The 4,912-nt window shown below is 42.3% G+C and overlaps 1 protein-coding gene across 1 annotated transcript in view; it reads left to right on the forward strand.

The window, feature by feature from the left end:
• The first annotated feature begins 1,305 nt into the window (after positions 1-1,305).
• Positions 1,306-4,912, forward strand: part of EXOC2 (exocyst complex component 2) — a 235,661-nt gene continuing 232,054 nt past the window's right edge. The window contains exon 1 of the mRNA XM_004712158.2: positions 1,306-1,390. The gene's annotated coding sequence lies outside the window, so the exon portion shown is untranslated. The remainder of the gene's footprint in view (positions 1,391-4,912) is intronic.

Here is a 4,912-nt window from a genome sequence, read left to right on the forward strand (position 1 = left end):
GAACTGGGCAGTGTTTTCTTCTGTTGTACATAGGTCACTATGAGCCAAAACTGACCCGAAGGCACTAATAACAACTTGCAATTATATAGTGATACTTGCCAAGGCCTTGTGGGCAGGGAAGAAACCTGAATCAAGGATGCTCATGTACAGTTTAATGAAATCAATGTGCCACCAAATACCTGTTTAGTTTCTTTGAGGGATGGTAGTATATTACAGCCTGACCATTGGCCTCTGTACCTGAGGGGCAAATGCATTATATAGATCTACTATGTTGATAGGAAGTACATACCGTTGGACTCAAAGATAACTCCACCCTTCCACAAGGGATACTCAACTTATAAGTCCAGGGTGCAAAAAATGGAGTGGCTCAGGATAGTAGCTGGCTGATTAGATTATCTTGGTTTTTCACTACTCCTCCAGCATGGAGGTGGATGCTTCCAGGTGGGTACTGATGGGAGCTACAAAGAGCTGTCATGTGCCTAACAACTATATATTTTTTGAGGTGACCAACAAGTACTTGATTATGTATGGATTAACCACAAAATCTGCAGTTCAAATATTACAAGGCGTTCTTCCCTTAAAGATTTACAGTCTTGGAATGCCACAGGGGCAATCCTACTGTTCTAGAAGGTTGCCCGGATTCAAATTGACAGATGACAGTGAGAGATCAGCTGTCCTGGGAACTCTGCCTCGCCTTGCTCAGTCTCACTCAGACTTTTTAATCTCCTTTATTCACTTTTCCACTGACTTCATTAGCATAAGGAGGCTTCAAGAAGTTTGTGGGAAAATTCCATGAACTTCAGAATTCCATTTTGACGAACCCCTTGTAGAATAACCATCCACTTAGGTAGCCGGAGTTGTTTCTCCCAGCCAAAACTACCGATTGTGTCTGCAGGACACCGCAGGGTGTGTGCACTTGCTCGGTCCCGCAATGGCTCCTGGGGGCTTTCCTAGCCCTGGCTCCTCGGGAAGCTGGGGCCGGTGGGCATTTCCTCAGTCCACCGCCTTCCGCACGCTGCCCTTCGCTGGCTCATCACTCCAAGTTTTCTGTCAGTACCCTTGAATTCTCCCCGAAACGGCAGAACCTGAAACGCTTTTAACCTGTCTCTTCCTTTCTCAGCGCCTTCGTGGGGCCTTCGGTTCCCACTCGGTCCGCCCATCGAGGACTCGGCGATCGACTACCCGGCGCAACGATGCTATCCGCGATCCTGTGGGCAGAAGCGCGGATGCGTTGGGCGCTAGTGTGGGCGGAAGTAGCGACGCCGTCCACCCCGGGCTTGGCGGAAGTGCGCCGAAGGCTGGGGTAGCTGCGGGAGTGGTGGTGGCTGGCTGGCCCTCCACACAGCTGGGCATAGCTGCGATCGGCCGCTGTGGCGGCTGCTGGGTGCAGGTAGGTTTGGACTGCACTGCCCTCGGAGGCTGGCAGTGCTGGGCTGAGGGAGAGTCGGGCAGGGGAAGGCGGAGGGGCGGGCCGCGCCCCTGGGCCGGCCTCAGTCTCCTGGGCTCCTGCCCTTCCAGCGTCTGACACATCCTCGCTCTCCCTCACACCCTGTCTGTGATGGGGAAGGATCAGCTCTCTGACCTGTCCTCGCCCTTGGGTGGCTGCTAGAGTCTTTACACGTTCCCTGTTCTTCCCTTCCCGTTCCCGGACTCCCATTCTCTAGATTCCATCACACTCATCTCAAAGAAGCTGATGGTAGTTGGCCTCTTGGGCTTTTGATGTACTTGAGCAGTAGGTGAGGTTAAGTGATGGTATCCTTTGGCACGCAGAAACTTAATGTTGATATTACCTTTGCAGTAATGAAGGCTTGACAATTTCGTGTTGAAAAATGAACACAAAACATGTTTTACTTAGGTCTGCATTATTTTAAAGGTATATAGCCTGAAACACCATGGGCTTGCCACTGTTTTAAGCGCTTTACAGATATTAACTGATTTAATAATCACAGCCACTCCAAGGAACAGAGCTGTTATATGATCCCCATTTTATAGTTTGGAAATCAGAAGGTTGAAGTGGCTCAATAACTTGCCTGAAGCCATAGTTAAATGCTGTCCCTGCTCCCCAAACCATGCACTGAGGCACTAGAACTATACATCTGACTCCTGTAAGCCTGGGGATGCTTCAATTAGTATCCAGTGTTTTTGTAAATAGATATTTTATTAATTCCAAGAAATCGACCTTTATTTGGAAATAGCTGTTTATTTGCTAAAAGTCAGTCATCCTGCTAAGTATGGGAAAACTTAATTAAGCTAAGTAGCATGATGAATCTGTGAATATACATACCTACAAGGAAAATTCTAAAAAAATATATATTTAAAGTCAGCCCTAAATCCTTTGGCTGTGCTGTATTTCAAAGCTAGTTCTCCGGATCCATTTCCCAATGCATGCTAATATTTTGTTTGTAAATGTTAGTACACTCTGGTGTAGCCTTGGTGAGACTTGACTTCTGTCATGGCAAAGAAACAGAAAGCCAAAAGCTTCCAAGAATAATCTTGAATGTATTGAAAGTTGTTGATTCCAAAAGTAGTAGTCGGAAGTGTTTTTAGTACTTAAATGTTCTCTTCTGTTTGATGAAGTAGAAATTTGGTATTTTTAAGCAGAAAAGCAGAAAATTCTCCTTGTGAAACCAGAATACATGGAAACTTCAGAAAATGATTTGTTTTGCATTTAATTTTCTAGACTGAATATCACTTGTAAAAGTCAGGGTGTGTCCACAATACTTGAGAGTTCAATATGTATACATTTTAAGGGGAATGGAATTGGTCCTCAAAAACTTTTACAAAGGCAATTTTCTCTTAATAAATGGCTTTGAACAGTTTCCAATGTCAGACTGGGAAGATTACGGGATTTAGGAAATGCTAATTACCCAATTAGTTTTTCAATTACCTTTTCACCCATTTTCTAGCTTATTCTGCAGCTATCAGAGTGCCTAGCACAACACCTTCACATCTTAGCTGCTTAAGGTTATGGAATGAGTGAGTTTTAGGTCATTGTTGAGTAGAGAGGACTTTAAATGGAATGGGAAAGAACATTGACCATTCTGATCAGTAATACAAGTATGCTAGACTGTTGGCTGTTCTCAGACTCTTGAAAATATATGCATGGACACTCCTGGACTGCTTCCTGAAGTTATATGGTAGTGTTCAGTTATAATCATGTAGTATAGAATGTATTTGTATTCATGGAAAATAATTATTGATGTAAATACTTTGACTCAATAAAAGTAATTTTAGAGAAATTATGACTCTTAGGTTGTGGACATCCCCCTAGGCATCCATGTTTGATTATTAGTGAATCCCAAGTTATTTTGGCTCAGGAGTCACAAGATTCACTCATTGCTCCTTGCACTTCTAACTACCTTCATTGTACCATTAATCGAGTTCTTATTGTCTTCCTTTCCATATACCCCCTACATACAACTAGATTATCTCTAAGAATCCTTCCTGTTTTAAAACTTTTCCAATTCAGTGGATCTTATATAACCTTTTGGTACTTATCCTGTCTCTGTGTTGTATTAGGGTCTGTTACTATTATTTGGTAATTATGTATCTGTTGTTGAATGGAAAAATTAGTAACTGACATCTTACTTTAATTTTAAGGTTTTCCTGATTCACAAAACCAAATACTAACCATAAAAAGCCACACCCAAACTGCAAAAATCAACTAGAAACTGCTCTTAAAATCACAAACTCACTTCTCTCAAGGTCCAACTCATAGCCTTATGGGGTTTCCAAAGCTTTACACCCGTTTTCCCCATGTGGGATGGTGAAAAATTCATCTACAAATTCAGACTACCAACCTTTTTTGTTAGCATCCCAGTGCTTTATCTACTGTGCAGCCAGACTCTACAACAATGTGAATTTGTCTTGTCCTATTAGAAAAGCATAGTTGTCAAATCCTCACGTCTTACTTTAAACATCAGAAAGTCTTATGTTTGCTTGGAGGTGGAGGGACAAACTATGAGCTGTAATACGAGACTTAACCTGATCTCAATTAAATGAATGAATGAATGAATGAATGAGGGGGGATGACGACATTGCCATTGAATCCACCCTGACTTATATGGACCTTGTAGTACAAAGTAGAACGACTTTGCATGGTTTCTGAGGCAGTAAATCTTTATAAAAGCTGCCTGCCTCATTTCCATCCCTTCCCCACCCCCCACCCCGCAGCCAACTGCCATCAAGTTAATTCAGACTCATCGTGACTCTGGTAATTTTGAACCACCGACCTTGCACTTAGAGCCAATGCTTAACTGCCTGCATCACGAGTGTCCCTTAAAGGAAGAAGACAGTGTTCATTCATTCACTTTTAGATTAACCAATTGTCATCTTCTGTCTTTAACCCACCTCTCTCTCTTTTTACAGTTTTATTGGCACATAATCCAATATCATACAATTTGATCATTCAGTCTTATCAAGAATTGTACAATCATTACCACAATCCATTTAAGAACATTTTCTTTTTTTTATTCCCACCCCCCCATGATTAAATTGGCTTTAAAATGAGTTGTGTAATCACATTCAGTTCTAGTGCTCCCTCCTCCTCCCGCTTTCATTGTTTACTCCCCATATTCCCTCACCCTCCCCATATCCTCAACCCCCCTAGCCCTAGATCCCCTACAAAACCTTGCATCAGTTATTATTCTCTATCCATCTACTCCTCTGTACTTCACAAACTAGTAAACCCACAGAAACAATAAAGAGCAAAAACAAAATAAAGTGGTAAGGATAAAACAATAGTAATATAAAGAAAAAATGCAAACAATGAATAAGAAAAGACCACCGTCAGTATTTTAAAAAGTCAGTGTTATAGTTAAGGTTAATTGTGCTAACCTGGCCGATGAACACATGTGGGATTGATTGAAGAGCGGAGAGATAAATGGCTCCATGAGCCTCGCCTTTCTGGTCT

Source organism: Echinops telfairi, unplaced genomic scaffold, assembly GCF_000313985.2.
Source record: "Echinops telfairi isolate 266 unplaced genomic scaffold, ASM31398v2 ScPeMD7_7424;HRSCAF=8462, whole genome shotgun sequence".
NCBI lineage: Eukaryota > Metazoa > Chordata > Mammalia > Afrosoricida > Tenrecidae > Echinops > Echinops telfairi.